The sequence below is a fragment of the Schistocerca cancellata genome, chromosome 3 (genome assembly GCF_023864275.1).
Source record: "Schistocerca cancellata isolate TAMUIC-IGC-003103 chromosome 3, iqSchCanc2.1, whole genome shotgun sequence".
NCBI classification, from domain to species: Eukaryota; Metazoa; Arthropoda; class Insecta; order Orthoptera; family Acrididae; genus Schistocerca; species Schistocerca cancellata.
The window spans coordinates 870,354,706-870,374,022 of NC_064628.1; the positions used below are offsets into that span (position 1 = coordinate 870,354,706).

Consider the following 19,317-nt stretch of genomic DNA (forward strand, 5'->3'; position numbering starts at 1 on the left):
CTTGTAGACTCGATGGTAACTGGAGACTGTACACGACTAGGTGCACTGAAGAGAACTCCTCCATACTTCATTGTTCTGTTATTTAATGAGGCATTGACCAATCACTGTCCACACACATGACGCCCATGGGTTGGTAGTTGGCAGACCTCAGTGTAGCTAGTACTACTAGTATGAAGCTGCTGTGCTACTTGTGTTTCGAGCATGGCTTATCAATGGTGGTGCGGTACTTTCTGGAGTAATGAGTATCGTCACCACAATAGAGGGATGTGGATAGGATACCCTCACCCTCAGTCCAGATTATAATGTCATCAGTGTACCAGAACCAGGTTATGGGTTTGGGATTTTTGATGGTTATGAAGGATTTCTCTAGATCAGGGTTAGCAACAGCATGCAAAACTTCATGCATGCATAATGTGTTGCACGTGTGCGGTCCAGAATGCAACACATGTTGATAGAATTCAGTACATCTCGGCTTCATTATGTTTTTGTCTCTTCTCGGAACTACCAGGTACGGCGTAACAGTTGATTTAGCTGTGTGATGTGACGCTTTGTTCCAGCCTTTGGTGTTGCATTTTTCGCATCGTGTGGCTTTCTTCACTTTTGCTGAACTTTAGCATTAGTGTTGCTTATCCCTAGCTGTTTACTAATGCTATAAAAGAAGTTCAAAGGTTCAGTGGTTGCTGGTCAAAAGAGGCAGTCTAGTGATCTATCGTCAGTAGCCTTTAAAAGTGAATAGAAGTCACAGAATTTTTTTGAACAGAAGATTCAGAATTCTCAATATCTGTCACCAAATTGCACATTTAATGGGCCCATAAGTTTACTATGGGATGCCATTACAACATCATCCACAAAGAATTTAAATATTTAGTTGACAATGAGAAGGCAAAAATATTATAATGATCAAAAGACGATTTGTATGAGATAAATTGTTTTGTGAACTTCATGCTAAATGTGCACACATGGAGCATGTGATGAAATTGGTACTAGAAATAGCAAATTTTCTGAAGCCATTTGCACTATTACACCATTAGTTTCAAAAGTTTCTGATAGAGACTGAACAAGGGGGCACAGTAGTTAGCATACTGGACTTGCATTCAAAAGGACAGTGGTTCAAATCCATGTCCGGTCATCCAGGTTTAGGTTTTCCATGATTTCACTAAATTGCTCGAGGGAATTCCAGGATGGTTCCTTTCAAAGGGTACAACTGATTTCCTTCCAAACACATGAAACTATCTGAGGTTTTGCTCCACCTCAAATGGATTGGATGTCAACGGGATGTTAAACCAAAATCTTCCTCTTTTTTTATAGACTTAAATGATGAGTACAGGGATGTCATTTATTAGTGTTGAAGTATGCTGGTTAAGTTGAGGGCATGCCTGGAATGATTTTCCGATTTAAGACTCACATTCATTGAATTTCTGAAGGAAAAAGGAAAGCAGGAACCAAAAGTAGAAGAGCCAGAATGGATTGCAGATCTCACATATTTAGTGCAGCACACATTTGAATGACAGTAAGATGTCACAAGATGTGAAGCGACTTACTGCGTACTTGGTGAGGAAATCTGAGGCATTTAAAAAGAAAATCACATTGCAAAAGGGACAGTTCCTAACAAAGAATTCCATCCATTTCCCTAAACATCTTCAGGATACTACCAATCTCACATTTGTTTTTTCGGCTACTTTTGAGATAATTTGCCATATCAGTTGAATGTACCTTTGTGCTTGTGTAGATGAAACTGATCAATCTGCAGTGTAATTCCAATTGAAAGGAAAAATTCTTTTACATTAAAACTGTCCAGGCGTTCTACAAAGTTTTTGTGGGAAAGAGTTTCCACATCTACACGATGAGATTGCAAAAGTGATATAAGCGGTTCAATAAACATATGTATGCATAATATCTTTTTTCGACAATGAAACTAAATTAGAAACAATTATGTGCCAACCTGAATGACAAAAATTTGCTAAACTGTTTTTGTCTGTCCTTGTGCTGTTTATTTTTGCTGACATAAATTTTGTTATGTCTTCAGCAAACAAAAATAATTAAATAATAGCGGAAACATTTATTTGTGATCTGTGTTGTTGACAAATTGAAAACCAAGCCACATACAAGGTGTTCCATGCTTCATGGGCAACTTCATTGACATCTAATGTGATGCATTTACAGTTTCCCCCTATTCCTGCTCAGACAGCTGGGCATGGTTGTGGCGAAGGCATGCACTCATGCGAGAGAGATTCACATATGAACTAGAGCTCAGCATGCCTACAGAGTTTTGGCTATTCCTGCTCTGTGTGGTCAGTGAATGGGTTAACGTAGGATGGTGCCATGTACATGCCCATTGCTGTACCACAAACTGTTTGCAGGTGAAGCCTTCAAAGGAGAAATAACTGCAGGTAGGGATATAGTTTGTCATGGTGATCGGGAAGGAGGTTGTAGGTTCGGAGTCAGTCAGACATTGGAAAAGGTAGAGTTCTATAGTAGCAAGGCCATGGGAATTTGGGATAGTAACAGACAGGGTGTTGTAGGTGGTTGGGTTTATGAATTTTAGGGAGCTTATAGAAGGTAGGAGTGAGGGAGTGGTGAAGGTGAGCAGACAGACAGACAGACAAGGAAGAGGTTCTGGGGTGAATGTAGGGATTTGAGTAGGGTCTGGAGATCCTGATGGATTTCTTGAGAGGGGTCACTGTGGCAGGACTTGTAAGGGACATATCTGGCAGCTGGTGGAGTCTCTCAGCTAGGTTATCCTTGTGGTTCACAACCACAGTGGTGAAGCCTTTGTCAACAGTTAGGATCATAAGGTGGGTATCAGTTTTTAGGCGATGGATTTCTGTTCTTTGTACAGATGTGAGGTCAGTTTGCATGTTGAGGTATTTGGGCAATGGTGGTGAGGCAAGATTTAGGGTTAGGAAATTCTGGTATGTTAAAGAGGGCTGATATGGGGGCAGTGGGGGTGGATCACAGTTGGATGTAGGAGTAAACTGAGTCAGGCAGAGTTCAAAATTGGTTTTGAATTGAATATAATTGGTATGGTTAGTGGCAAAAATGTGTTTCCATTGTAGGGCCTGGGAGAAGGAGATGTGCAGGTGGGCACCCATTTGGAGGGAATTGGGATGATCTACTAAAAATGTTTTTGAATTGGTTTGTTTGGTTAAGCTTGCTACTTGCCAGGAGACCACTCCCACTACTCTCTCGTAGTACCAGCCTGTGGTGTTGGTATGCCATCTTTCTGATGGTTATGGATTGCTGATGAAGAGAACCCTCATGAATGTCGTCCTCGACTAATGCAGTAGGAAATTGATCACATGAGGCCTCGGTAGCTGGAAACAGAGTGCCAGGCCCAAATGAGCTCACTCTCTCTTGTTGCTGGCTCCCAGGCTGACAACATGTCTTTTCCCTACTCTCTTACATTCCACTTGACACTTTAGCTGAATAGGCTCCTTCAGACGTTTGCCGTCTTCTCTGGGGGGGGGGGGGGGGGGGGGGGGGGGGGACCTTATATATTCCTGAACCAACAATAAACCTTACACTGTATCTAACAGATTTCTGTGTTCTTTAAAACTTATCCCCCCTGGATGCTGCCCACTCATCATCCTGATACCTCCCATCCTGTACAAAGGGAAACATCACTGGGTTGTGAGATGGTAGGGAAGCAGAAGCTGGCAATTATATGTGACGTTGAAGACAAACATAACGTTAACCTCTGTGTTTACAATTTTATGCGGTCTTCTTTGTATGGTATGTACTGGTACTGAAAAATAAGGACACCCTCCTGATGACGAAACTCTCAGTCCTTGTCCATTAAAAAGGGAGAACATTTGTGCTTCACTGATTAAAGAGGCTTAACATAAATTTGGATTCACCATGCAGTTATCTGTTCAAATTTAGATCTGTGCAGTTATTTGAACTGAAGGTTTGCAAGCTGCATTTAATTTTCCCTTCTCAAATTTCGTAATTCTGTTGTTCCATGCAGTGGTTGTGATGATAAAGTGGCATAGTGAACATTGGAAGAAGACCTTTTTGTCACAGCTTATAAGAGATGTGCAGCTAGAAACATTTTCATTTATGATGATACTGATGTCTTTTATAATTTACTTCACTAAAGAGCATATTCTGTTCAGAAAGGAAAAAAATCGAGAAAGTAAAAAAAGAAAAGAAAGAGTGATAGCCTTGTTGTATGTTAATAGTTGCAGCAATGAAAAATTACTACCTTTAAATACCTGAAAATTTGAAACTCCCAGATGTTTTAAAATCACTACAGTGCACTTTTAATTTTAATAATAATACCTGGATGACTGATTAAATATGTATGAAGTTTTCTATACCCGGATCGGAATAACAAAGTGATTGATGTCCAGCTGTTAACAGGGCTGCTACCACAGCAGCAGCCAATCACAGGACACAGTTGGTCACACCTACTGTTCTGTTCACCATTGTCAAATCTCTCTGCTACTACACATAGCAACTACTGTAGCCAGTTGTACACAAAGCTTGTGGCTGATAACGTAAACAATTGTGGTTCATTTTGTTGCATGCTTTGTTCCTCTGTCCGGCGAGTTAATTTTTGCACTCCAGAATGTCTGAAGCTTGTAGTGGAAGTGTGCTAGAAAGTGTGGCTGCGAACTACTTATGTTTCCCGTGGTCAGGCAGGTGAGTTTGTGTGTTTGGTGCGAGAATATTTCAAGTAAGAGAGAGACAATGGTGCAACTCTATTGCCTCTGAGGAAGGTAGTCAAAAGAAATGCAGTCACCTTGAAGATACATGAAAATACTGTCGTCAAAATTTGTAAGGAGAAATACTGTGCAGACAGGGAAGAGTCTGGTTCATCCTAATTGCAGACACCTGGAAAGACGAAGACAGAATCACGTGTAACAAACTTGGTCTCTTTTCAATGAGATGCTTATCACCACCATGTATATGGATATTACAAGAGAAAAGAACATCGAACTATCTCTTTTTTTAATTGTCAAGAGTCCTTAGTTTTTGCTATAAAAAAAATTAATGAATGGAAAATTATAATGGAGAGAGTCGACATCATATCGTCGTGTTGTCGGTTTTTAAGAACTACAGTTAAAGTGCCATTTGAAGGCATTGTGTGGCTTGATTAAATGTGGATCAACACTGGCCATTCTATTAGAGAAGACTGGACAGATGGACAGATGATAGCATACGTGGAAGTTCTGCTGTTCCGGTTGGAAAGGGCACAAGAATTATTGTCTTGGCTGCTGGAACTGCATCTCGTTTCATACCTAACTGTCTCCTCACTTACAAATCAAGGAAAACAAATTACTGCCACGAGAAGATGAAACATGATAGTTTTCTGGATTAGTACAAGGGGCAACTACTGGAAAACTTAAATTGGCTACCTGTCATTGTAATGGATAATGCCTCATACCACTCAGTTATTAAAGATAAAGCTCCAGTGATGGCAACAAAAAAATCCGACACTGTTGAGTGGTCAAAATTCAACAACGCGAAAATTCAGGACGATTTATGTAAGCGAGGCTCATGGAAATAGTAAAGAAAAATAAGTCATAGTTTCAACAGTATGTTGTGGACAAGGTAGCTAAAGAATGCAGCTACAGGGCCCCACTGCCACTTTAATGCCATCAAAATGATTTGATCACAAATTAAAAATTACGTGGCAGCAAATAACTGTGGCAGAAATTCAAAGACTTAGACAGGGAGTAGTGGCACAAATAATGCCAGAGAAGTGAATAAATATTGAGTGCCACACAGAAATGGTTGTTAAAGAAGCTAGTAAAAGCGAAGCAACTGCCGAGAATACATAGGAAATATAATTACATCCTTGGGCAATTTCAGTGGCTCGACTATGGACCAGAGCTCAGATAACGACAGTGCCAAGGAAGAAAGTGATTTTGAACTAAGTGGCATTTACCCTTTGGCTTAATTTGTTTTTATTTTTGTGTTTGTATTTCGTATTTTTGACTGAATGGTGTGTACTGCTGTTGCACAACAAATCTCCTCTCATCACTAAGGAATACTCATCTGCACAAGTATGGCACTCTGCATGCACCTCTGCACAAGTATGACACTCTGCATGCTCACTACAGTGTTTGGTAAGTACTCAGGCAGTTTATTTTATTTTAATGTTGTTAGTTATTGTTTGTATGTAAACGATTCAGATCCATTTTAACACCCCTTATGTACTGAATATGACAACTGAAAAAGATTCGCTCTGATTATAGTGAAAACAGTGCTCTTCCTGTTGCTTTTGTTGAGATATGCCAATAATAGCAACATGGTATTATTTTATACAAAGGAGCACATTTGTTAAGCCACAAGGATAGGAAGTCAATATCGCTCATTAAAAGGCGCCGTGAGAAGGTAATCCAGAAAGAAACCACACAGCTGTTGCTGCTACAGCCATAATGCATGCGCATGCACTGGCAAACCGGCAACGTCGCCTCTTCCATGCTCAATTGTGCTTTGCTGTCAGTGACTTTGTCATTCTAATCCATGTGTAGGAGCTTTGATGCCAAGATGGGTGTTGCAGAAAGAAAGACCATTCTTATTATTGATATGTGCTCCCAACACTCAAATTTAATGGTGTTGCTGAGGAATACTGATGTTCGGTTTGTTTCTGCTGAATGCACAAGTCATTTAAAACCTCTAGATCTGGGCATATTTCATCCTGTGAAACCTCAATACAGTGTAGAAGCTGTAGAAAGAACAATTTCATTACTTGAAAGAAAGGATGTAATGAGAATGAACATTTTACAAACTATAAATGTGTGTGTTCCTGCCTGAAATGCTGGAACCCAAAGGACTGTGTTCAGCAGATGCCGGCTTTTGGTTAGCATCACTTGCCGGAAAAGGAGATAGTAATTTCCATCAAGAAGAATGGAATGCTGTCACTGATATTCCAGCAAGTGTGCATTTCAGGGCTTTGTTTGATTATGGCATCCTGACTTTTGCGCATCAGGTATGTACGTTATTGTGTGACAATTTTTGTAAAGAACCGAGCAGGACTGGATGAAGGTTGAAGGAATGAGGAGGATGAGAATTGTGAAGAAGAAAAAAGAAGAAGATTATTATTATTATTATTCACATACACGAAGTTTTGTTGCAGTTGTTAGAAACTAGTTTTCCTCCTCCATTGCAGATGAGTAGGTGCTGGCCAGCTAGAGCGATATCTCTTGCCAGTACATTATGTTGGGGAACCAAACTAATCCCCCCCCCCCCCCCTCTCTCTCTCTCTCTCTCTCTCTCTCTCCCTCCCCCGCCCCCCCCCCCCTCTCCCTCTCTCACACTCTATAAAAAATAAAGAACAATAATTAAGGATTTTTCCATCCCATGTAATCATATTATTTATTCCATTAGTTGAATAAACAATTTCTTCTTCTTCCTGAATGCTGCCTTTAATCTGAGACACCAACTGACTTTAAAATAATGCCTATTGAGTTAGTGAAAAGTATGTGGTAATAATACATTGAGGTGACAAAAGTCATGGGGTAACAATATGCGCATATGCAGATGGTGTTAGTATAGCGAACACAAGGTATAAAAGAGCAGTGCTTTGGCAGAACTGTCATAGTATTCAGGTCATTCATGTCAAAGGATTTCCGCTATGATTATTGCTGCACGACAGTTATTAACAGACTTTGAACGCATAATGATAGTTGGAACTAGATGCTTGGTACATTCCATTACAGAAATTGTTGGGGAATTAAGTATTCCGAGATCCACAGTGTCAAGAGTCTGCCGAGAATACCAGCTTTCAGGCATTACCTCTCACCGTGGACAATGCAGAGGCCAACAGCCTTCACTTAATGACCAAGAGCAATGGTGTTTGTGTAGAGTTGTCAGCACTAATAGACAAGCAGCATTGCATGAAATAACTGCAAAATTCATTGTGGAACATATGATGAAGCACGTTATAGTCTTAGGTGGTGATTTCAATTTACCAGATATAGACTGGGTTACCAGATATAGACTGGGACACTCAGATGTTTAGGACAGGTGGTAGGTACAGAGCATCGAGTGACATTATACTAAGTACACTATCCGAAAATTACCTCGAACAACTAAACAGAGAACCGACTCGTGGAGATAACATCTTGGACCTACTGATAACAAACAGACCCGAACTTTTCGACTCTGTAAGCTCAGAACAGGGAATCAGTGATCATAAGGCCGTTGCAGCATCCCTGAATATGGTAATAAATATGAATATAAAAAAAAGGGAGGAAGGTTTATCTGTTTAGCAAGAGTAATAGAAGGCAGATTTCAGACTACCTAACAGATCAAAACGAAAATTTCTTTTCCGACACTGACAATGTTGAGTGTTTATGAAAAAAGTTCAAGGCAATCGTAAAATGCGTTTTAGACAGGTACATGCCGGGTAAAACTGTGAGGGACAGGAAAAACCCACCGTGGTTCAACAACAAAGTTAGGAAACTACTGCGAAAGCAAAGAGAGCTTCACTGCAAGTTTAAACACAGCCAAAACCTCTCAGACAAACAGAAGCTAAATGATGTGAAAGTTAGCGTAAGGAGGGCTATGCATGAAGCTTTCAGTGAATTCGAAAGTAAAATTCTATGTACCGATTTGACAGAAAATCCTAGGAAGTTCTGGTCTGGTCGAGACAGCATATCCAGACACTCCGGGATGATGATGGCATTGAAACAGAGGATGACACGCATAAAGCTGAAATACTAAACACCTTTTTCCAAAGCTGTTTCACAGAGGAAGACCGCACTGCAGTTCCTTCTCTAAATCCTCGCACAAACGAAAAAATGGCTGATATCGAAATAAGTGTCCAAGGAATTGAAAAGCAACTGGAATCACTCAAAAGAGGAAAGTCTACTGGACCTGATGGGATACCAGTTCGATTCTACACGGAGTACGCGAAAGAACTTGCCCCCTTCTAACAGCCGTGTACTGCAAGTCTCTAGAGGACCGCAAGTCTCTAGAGAACTGCAAGTCTCTAGAGGACTGCAAGTCTCTAGAGGAATGGAAGGTTCCAAATGATTGGAAAAGAGCACAGGTAGTCCCAGTCTTCAAGAAGGTTCGTCGAGCAGATGCGCAAAACTATAGAACTATATCTGTGACGTCGATCTGTTGTAGAATTTTAGAACATGTTTTTAGCTCGCGTATCATGTCGGTTCTGGAAACCCAGAATCTGCTCTGTAGGAATCAACATGGATTCCGGAAACAGTGATTGTGTGAGACCCAACTCGCTTTATTTGTTCATGAGACCCAGAAAATATTAGATACTGGCTCCCAGGTAGATGCTATTTTCCTTGACTTCCAGAAGGCGTTCGATACAGTTCCGCACTGTTGCCTGATGAACAAAGTAAGAGCCTACAGAATATCAGACGAGCTGTGTGGCTGGATTGAAGAGTTTTTAGCAAACAGAACACAGCATGTTGTTCTCAATTGAGAGACGTCTACAGACGTTAAAGTAACCTCTGGCATGCCACAGGGGAGTGTTATGGGGCCATTGCTTTTCACAATGTATATAAATGACCTAGTAGGTAGTGTCGGAAGTTCCATGCGGCTTTTCACGTATGATGCTGTGGTATACAGAGAAGTTGCAGCATTAGAAAATTGTAGCGAAATGCAGGAAGATCTGCAGCAGATAGGCACTTGGTGCAGGGAGTGGCAACTGACCCTTAACATAGACAAATATAATGTATTGCGAATACATAGAAAGAAGGATCCTTTATTGTATGATTATATGATAGCGGAACAAACATTGGTAGCAGTTACTTCTGTAAAATATCTGGGAGTATGCGTGCGGAACGATTTGAAGTGGAATGATCATATAAAATTAATTGTTAGTAAGGCGGGTACCAGGTTGAGATTCATTGGGAGAGTCCTTAGAAAATGTAGTCCATCAACAAAGAAGGTGGCTTACAATACACTCGTTCGACCTATACTTCAGTATTGCTCATCAGTGTGGGATCCGTACCAGATTGGGTTGACAGAGGAGATAGAGAAGATCCAAAGAAGATCGGCACGTTTCGTCACAGGGTTATTTGGTAAGCGTGATAGTGTTACGGAGATGTTTAGCAAACTCAAGTGGCAGACTCTGCAAGAGAGGTGCTCTGCATCGCGGTGTAGCTTGCTGTCCAGGTTTTGAGAGTGTGTGTTTCTGGACGAGGTATCTAATATGTTGCTTCCCCCTACTTATACCTCCCGAGGAGATCACGAATGTTAAATTAGAGAGATTCGAGCGCGCATGGAGGCTTTCCGGCAGTCGTTCTTCCTGCAAACCATACGCAACTGGAACAGGAAAGGGAGGTAATGACAGTGGCACGTAAAGTGCCCTCCGCCACACACCGTTGGGTGGCTTGCGGAGTATAAATGTAGATGTAGATGTAGATCAAGTGCAGTGCAGACTCCATGAAGTCATGGGCTTAAGTTGTCAACAAAGCACTGAGCTACTGGTGGTGGCTCCAAATCGATGGGGGCTGTGTTTACATGGAATGGACTGGGTCCTCTGGTAAAATTGAATCAATCAACGACTGCACATGATTACGCTCACATTTGTAGCCATTCTTGACTTAGAATTCCCAAACAACAGTGTCATTTTTATGGATGACAATACACCATATCACCAGGCCACAGTTGTTCACATTCGTTTTCAAGAATGTTGTGAACAGTTCGAGCAAATGGTTTGTGTGTCCAGATCACCCGACGTGAGTCCCATCGAACATTTATGGGACATAACTGAGAGGTCAGTTTGTGCACAAAATCCTGCACTGGGAACACTTTCACAATTATGGATGGCTATAGAGGCAGCATGGCTCAATGTTTCTGCAGGGGACTGCCAACAATTTGTCGAGTCGATGCCACATTGAGTTGCACTATGCTGGGCAGAAGAATGGCCGACACATTGTTAAGAGGTATCCCATAACTTTTTTCACCTCACTGCATACACTAGCATGCAAAACTTTAGGACAATTGTGTGATGTGTCACAGCCCAGTAATATAGCTTGCTGAAATTTGGACTTATATAGAAACAACTGCTACAGTATTGTACAGAAGGTAAGTGATAGAAATACGCAATGAGATCAACTGAGATAACACTGTTATTCAAAAGCAGTAATTACACTGCCATTTATGATGGTCCACTGGACATTACAAAAGGTGAGACATTGTTCTTAAGAGGGTGTGTGATCACCGTGGACAGCAATGCGTGCTCTGCAACATGCTAGCATGCTGGTCTCAAGGTTGGTATGGAGTTACTGTGGTATGGAGTTTCATTCCTCCACCAGTAAGGTTACTGGATGGTCATTGGTGCATGTGGGTGTGCTGAAATATGTCTCCCCAATGCATGCTATACGTGCTCATTGGATTTAAGTTGGTGGAATGGGCAGGTCAGTCCATTTGCCAAATATCTTCATGTTCCAAGAGCTGCTGCTCCTGCGCCATTCAATGCAGTCTCACATTGTCGACCATGAAAATGGAGTCTAGCAAATGCACCCCTGAAAAGATGCAGATGGGGAAGGAATACAGTGTCACAAGAACATTGACTGGCAAGTGTTCCATATTCAAAGATTTGGAGGTCAGTAAGCCCATGCAGCATTGTGCCTTTCTGCACCATAACACCTGGGCTGCCAGAATGATCGTGTTCAATCGCATCCCTGGATGCATTACATAATCGCACCATTCGTCACACGAGAGTACATGATTCGGTGAATGGACTGGCCTATTTGTTCTCCCTTTGAGATCATGTGGAATGTGTTGAGGAGACGTACTAGAACATGTTCATGTGTACCAACAACCAACCAGCAGTTGTCAGTTGATCTAGTAGAGGAATGGAACACCCTACCATAAGAGCTCCTTACCAACCTTGCACCCACCATAGGAACATGCTGCAGAGCATGTTGCCCACACTGATTACATGACCTATTAAGAACTGTGACTGACCTTTTTTAATGTCCAGGAAACCATGAAAAATTCAGTGTCTTCAGTGTTACTACTGTCTTCAAACAGAACTGTCATTTATGTTTGCTACATTACATATGTCTTTCATTTACCTTTTATACTTTACTGTAACAGTTCTTTTTGTGTGTGGTCCAAGTTTCACTGAGCTGTATTACTTGCAGTAACTCGTCATGCAAAATTTACATTTGTCCATAAGTTTTGCACACCAGTATGTATTTTAGGATTTCTGAGAGCGAAGTTTAAGATAGTGTTTAAAGAGAGCCAAGAAACTTCAAATTCTGATTATGGTTCACTTTATCAGTATACTGGAACTAAATCCCCATATAAATAAACTTTACAGTTAAGGAAAAGGTATTTGGGTCTCCAGAAACTTGTAAAAAAGAGGCTTTACTTTGTACTGCGACTTCCACTGCTGACATCTGTAATTGCACTGTTTAAGACATGGTTTATCCTCATAGCACTGTTTACTAATTTTGCCATGCCAAAAATACTCAAAACATTTAACAACGTTGTGTTCATATTCATGTTCCCATTCCAGTAAAGATTATGTTAATATTGGGAGCTGAGGCTGCATCCAAGACTTCAGTTAATTAACTATAAAATGTGCCCTATTACCAAATGGTGAGTGGCTTGCACATAAAATTATTAATATTTGATCGATGTCGAGCTTTGTCAGTTCAGTGGCTGACATTTCAAAATCTTTATGACATATCTAAAAAACTTGACAGTGTCCCATTCCTGATATAAATGCATGACCCCCCACCCATTATGGCAGTTCTGCAATAACACCTTACCCTTTCATATAATGAGACCACTAGATGCTGCATTTCTGTGTGTCTACACCAGTGCTCTGCAATGCCTATCATGACACTGCTCAAAGACTGTATGTAATTCCATGGGTTTCTGTCTTGGGATCTTCAGCCAATATTTGTTTAATGATTTACTTTTTTTTCCCAGCACAGGTGGCTGGCATCATCAAAGGTTCACCCTCCATTGCTGGTAGCGGACAAGAGTCGAGCCCACAGCCAGAGATTATATGTACCTGTTGCACTAACATCTGGCGGCTTGTCGGTGGTCATTATTGCTGTGGTTCTCCCATTGCTACCTTTAATGGGGATCTGCTGTAGTATGGGAATCTTTTATCTGTTTACCTTGAGGCTCGCTCAGGAAGCTGTGGTAATGCACAAATATAACAATGGATTCAGGAAGAAAGAAGAAAGCCTCAAGGTAAATGGATGTTGAATTTTCATGCTTCAGCAAACTATTGTTGCAGATAGCGAGGGGAGAACTACAGCAGTAATGGCAAGGGAGAAGACATCAATGTTGGTGCAACAGATACACAAAATCTCCGGCCGTGGGCTAGACTTCAGTACGTCACAACAACAGAGAGTGAACCTTCAACAATACCAGCCTCTTGTGGTGTCAAAACGTTGGGAAAATTGCTAAAAAAACATCAGCCAAAGATTCTGAGACGTAAGCCTGCAGACAGTACTTTTACAAGTGACAACGAAAGCCTAAGACACTTTTTAGGCAGGGGGACCAATTATCATGATCTGTCCTTTAAAAACAAAACAAAAAAGGCTTAATTCTCGTATCATTCTCCTTCATATAACACAGGTATTGGAACGTGTGTCCCCATCCACATCTCTATACTCTTATTAATTAGCATCACCAACCTTACCATGCTGCTCTATTGAGTGCAGGCAATCTGTACTGAAACCCCGATATTCCCAACCTGCACTGTGCACCCAGTTAGCAACATTTGTTAAGGCAGATTGTGGTGCTAGAACACTCAACCATGTGCGTGTATGTGCTTCCATTTATATTGTATACCAGGTGCACATGCAAGCTCCAGCAGCCTGTCTCTTGAATGGCTTACCCTTGTAATGTGAATAATTTCTAACTCATTCTGTACAAGCTCTTTATATTTCAGCATTCAGACTGAAAACTGTTCTGTCATGAACACCAGAATGCATTTCCCACTTTTTCTGTTCTCTTTATATAAAAAAAATTAGTTTTAGTGATATTCAGATTTTTATTTGTTCACAAGGTTCTCCAATATCCATCACACAATATATTAAAAATATAATTGTATCCCATGGGAAGTTTTACGAGCTTTTTAATTGATGCACACAGTCATTAGCATTAAGCTGTCTCAGAAATGTAAAAGCAACCAAAAATAAAGTTTGAGGTTGATATGTGTGACCCAAGTGATTTTCTTTCCTCTTTCTCATTTTTTCAGGTGATGCAAAGGGCTGTTTATGTATAATCATCATTGTACGTTACATCAGTATGAAACTATTTTCTCGACAGAAGATTAACCATGGAAAGGTCAGCCACAGTGGTTGAAGTAAAGTGATGATGTGAAGATTTTCGAGTCTGAAAATAATCAAAGACTGGATAAGGCACTTCGCATTGAGGACTGGATTTGTGCTGCAATATCATTTTCTGTTGTTATGTACTGTTTGCACTACAGAACACTGTGAGCTTTTGATATTACTCCTTCCCCCCCCCCCCCCCCCCTCCCCAAAAAGAAAAAAAAGGCAAACTGCTTGAGAAATGTGACAGATATGAATAATGGATAACAGGTGTAAAACAAGCAGAAGATGAGCAAAATAGATGGTTAATTGCACATGAAGGAAAATCTGGTTTAGGAATTTGATTAACAAGAACTAAGCTATTTTGCACCATTAAAAGAGTCCCACTACTGTCCTGTTATCTTACAATTATTAAAATGTTGTTTTGCCTATTTCTTGAACTTTTAGAACTTCCTTCCTCTTGACCTTTTTATTTTTTTAATATTTAATAGATAGGATTTTTAAGAAAAAGTATTTACTACTTACTGTTTTTGTTCTTTCTTCCTCTGTTGTGTATCTCTTTCAGTTTTTAACTGTATCTCACAAATATATTAAGGAAGCATCTTTCTCCTTATGCTGTGTAGCCTAAGTTCTAAACTTTTAACATTTACATGTGGAGATGTTATAAGAAGTAAGAACCGTTAAATGGAAGTGCATTTTCCCACATAGTATTTCTGTCCTAATTCAGAATAGGCATAAACGGTTTTAAGAGATCAGTTATCACACAACAGTACCTGGGATGTTGAGCTTTTGTGACATTCACGAGAAGTGCTTATTCAAAAGAATGATGTCAGTAGTGCATTCAGCCATAATGTTCTTTGTTGAAATTGTAATAGATATGCACATTGACTCAAAAAATTGAAAAACTATAAAAATTGGAAGCACTTCAGCATATTTCCAAAATGATGTAAAACTCTATATGTATAACTTGCTTCAGTGACACTGAGTGGTGTTCAGTGATGGATAGAGTTTACCCTGAAACAGAAAAACATTGGGAAACTAGGCAGCAATGTTTCATCTCTCTCTATCCCCTTCTCCTGCCCTCTCCTCTATCTCTCTCTCTCTCTCTCTCTCTCTCTAGGACCAAGAGGAAATGAAACTTACTAACAAAAATAAATATACATCTTTAGATAAAACAAAGGGGAAATTATATAGTTTTGCCTAAACCTCTACAGCCACGTTTACTCTGAGATAAAAACATGTTACTGTGTGCAACATCGTTTCACCAAGGTCTGCAACATTTTTTCACCAAAGTCTGCAACATGTTGGCAACAATGTTTGCTGTTTGTATCTCCATCTACACTAGTGACAAACATTTTTACATATGTGTTCATGTCATCTGCTATGCTGAACTGGCAGCAACATTCCACATCGTGTATTCACACCAAGAGCTATGCTGTGGCAAAGTGAAGAGGATGAATAAATGATACAAGGGTTGGAACTTTAATAGTGGTAACTATTTGTTTACAGCTCATACAAAATAGATATGTGTTTCAAAGTTTTACTGACCTTCAAAGTAGTCCCCAGCATTGTGTATAACCCATTGCCAGTGATGTGGAAGTCGTAGGATACTCTTAGCAGTGCCCTGCAAAATGATGGTGAGGTCCTGCAGAAAGTGTCATCGCTTCTGTCTCTAAGCTGGTCGTAGGTTGCGTTCCAAAAAATGAACAGCATAGAGAAGTGATGACACTTCCTGCAAGACCTGGCCATCATTTTGCAGGACAGTGCTCAAGCACATACAGTGCAAACTGTTACTGATTTGTTTGACTGATGAGGCTGCTAAGTGCTATACCACCTACTGCACTCCCCTGACTTAAGCCATTGTAAGTTCAACTCGATTTCTAAACTGAAGGAAGCACTTCACGGCATTTGCTTCAGAACTACTACAAAGTCGTCGGGCAATAGACCGCGCCGCTCGAACTGTCAACACAACTGGCACTGCTAAGAGTATCCTACAACTTCCACATTGCTGGCAACGGGTTATACACAATGCTGGCGACTACTTTGAATGTCAGTAAAACTTTGAAACACATATTGATTTTGTATGAGCTATAAATAAATAGTTTCCACTATTAATGTTCCAACCCTCGTATGTGGTGTTGTGTAGCTAACACTCAGCAAAATAAGCGGATGACGGAAAAACACATGATTGGTGGACAGAAGCATTGTAGAAGGCGGGGTGCAGGGATGACATGCACAAGCTGAATTTGGAGGACAGATCTGCTTTTCATAACTTCACTAGGATGTTGACATCTGATTTTGAAATTCTAATGAATATTATAGGGTCACTTCTTTCAAAGGAAGACACAATGTCTGAAAAGCAACTCCTGTGAAACAAAGATTTGCTGCTACTCTTCCTTTTTGGCAGCAATAAAGTCCTATCAAAACCTTGCATATTTATTCCCATTTAAAACCCTGCCATACCTCAAACAATGGGTTCTCAAGGCTGGAATATCACAATATTAAGAAAAGATAAATTGCTACTCACTGTAAAGATGACTCGTTGAGTTGCAGACAAGCACAATGAGAATTCTGTTACAGATTTAGCTTTTGGCCAAAACAGTCTTCACAAAAGAAGACACACATTCACACAAGCAGGCACACTTCACACACACTTGATGGTCAGCTCCAGTAGTTCAGACCAATATGTCATATCTTAAATAGTTCCTGGAGTTTGTCAAGCTGTGGTTGAAGGATTATGTAAACATAATTCAGTTATGTAATAGCACTGAAACATGTGTTTCATTGATAATAGATTTATTTTTAAACATTTAGATTTAAATTATTCCAAATCATTATCATTTTCAACAAACAGAATTTCTTCCATTCCATTGTCACTGGCTGTCCCAACAAATATGACAGGATTCTGTAGTTGATGATTCCCTTAACTTACCCATGTTCACTACTGACTCCTCCCTTCTGCACAAATTCACTTGTGCCTTGGTGACTATGTCATATATTTTTTAAATTATTATTTTGTGTGTGTGTGTGTGTGTGTGTGTGTGGTTGGTGGGGTAGCTCATGTAAATTCCTGGCAACAGACTTCCCAGAGTGACTGATTGCATCGTGCTTCCACTGTTGTGTGGCTGCAGAACATCCTGCAATATTCTTGTTACCACACCTCCACCCTCTCACCCATTTTTGTGAAGGGTCTTATGTGCCAGTTCATCTGGACTCTTTTTCAGTTGTGTCTCTTGTTTCATTTGGTTCCTGAATACCATCCAGGGACCATAAATAATTGGAAACAAACCACTTTAGTTTATACCAAGATTCTGTACCACTGTCAGATTTCTTGGTCTCTTCAATTTTTCTTTCCTTGTATCTGTACTGAGGTACAAGAGACTTCAGTTTTTTTCCACATCACTACTGCTGTTGCTAAGCGAAACTGTGATTTTCTGTAGTATGTCCTGTTTCATTTTAGTATTTTTATAACGGGCACTATATGCATTCCAGTGGCTGCCTCATCATGTGTGACATGTTTGTGTATCTTGTTTCTTGTCTTCTCCATTTTCAAAGTGCGACATGACATGCAACACAGTGCAAGGAAACGTGCAACACTACACAAAATAGTACAGAACATAAACAAAGACTAGCACTGTATAGTGACATTTAGTGGTAGCAGACCAGAAATAGTGTTTCCTTTGATCTGTACTGACATGGCCATTGGAACACACTTTTTGCATTTGCAACATGTTGCAAACATTGTTGCAGAACATGTTACAAACTCATTGTAAACGCGACTCAATATAAAAGTTCCATTGAAGTGACGATTTATTGTTCCTTTGCCCTAATTGATATCACCAGGGTGTACTTGTTTATTAGGTATTCCAAAATATGAAACCTATATACATTCAGTTTATTTGGTATTAACAGACAATATAACCTGAAGCTCATTCATGTCACGAATATTTTTACAAATAATATATTGCTGCACTTAAAACTGTGTATGCAAGTCATCTGTAATGAAAGTGGATTCTGTGAAAAATACTATGTTTTTGTGTGTAATATTATTTCCTATTTTTTAGTCAATCACAGTAGCATAAACTTGATTTTGAATTACTGGTCTGTGCAGCTGTAAAAAAGAAAAGAAAAAAGAAAAACCCTGATGAATCAGGATTATTTTCCATACAGATCTGATACAAGATGTGTTATCTTTTTTTCCCATCTTTCTTATTAGTAAAGATGTAAATTACCAATGCTATGCATTGTCTGTCTGTGTATTTTACAAATACAGTGTATGTATGTGTGTGTAAATAATTTCTTAACTGCAGTTTACTATGTAAAGAACATATAGAAATGAAAACTTAATTATAATATTTTCTGATCTTTTATATTTAAATTCCAGAGTGTTGCAAAAATATGTTAACAAATCTAATAAAAGAGTCGTTCTTCATTTGTTTTATTGTATGTCCTCATGAAGTGAAATGATTGGAATGTTATGCTTTCATCTTCCAATTTCAGAGTAAAACTGGAAAAATACTAGCCCTTTGCATTTGAAATTTACATCAAAGCTACTTTGCTATCCAAGTGATTAACTGTGTTTCAGATGCAGATCATTGGACTTCATCACTATTGATCAAGAACTGTATAGATTTGTCATGGTCCCTTGCACTGCCTGTAGCACTTTCTTTGAATGTTGGCTGAGCAATTCCTTTTAGGAAACTTAAGATGACTGTAGTTTAGGTTCAGAAAATATATCCAGTAGACTTGTGCTACTGATAGCCTAGTTCTAAAATATTTATCATAAAGTCACAAAAAAGAAAAAAGAGCCATAAATATTGAAGAAGAATGAATGACAGGGCAGTGAGTGTGAAATCTCAAGAGAACTAACGGTCAATTAATAACATTAATAGAACTTTAAAGACTGAATGTAGAAAAACTCAGCATTATAGCAATCTGATATTCTCAGAATTAAAAAGGGATTTCTTAACTTTGTCAATGAAATAGTGAAAACGATATTAAGCCAAAAAAATTAAATTTAAGAAAATTCAGTACTGAAAATAACTTTGCACATGAAATTGGAGTAATAAACACCAAATAAAACAGG

At 39.6% G+C, this 19,317-nt stretch overlaps 1 protein-coding gene across 1 annotated transcript in view; it reads left to right on the forward strand.

Moving 5' to 3' along the window:
* Nucleotides 1-18,752, forward strand: part of LOC126175939 (nuclear pore complex protein DDB_G0274915-like) — a 79,009-nt gene extending 60,257 nt beyond the window's left edge. The window contains exon 5 of the mRNA XM_049923015.1: nt 14,156-18,752. The gene's annotated coding sequence lies outside the window, so the exon portion shown is untranslated. The remainder of the gene's footprint in view (nt 1-14,155) is intronic.
* The last annotated feature ends 565 nt before the right edge of the window (nt 18,753-19,317 follow it).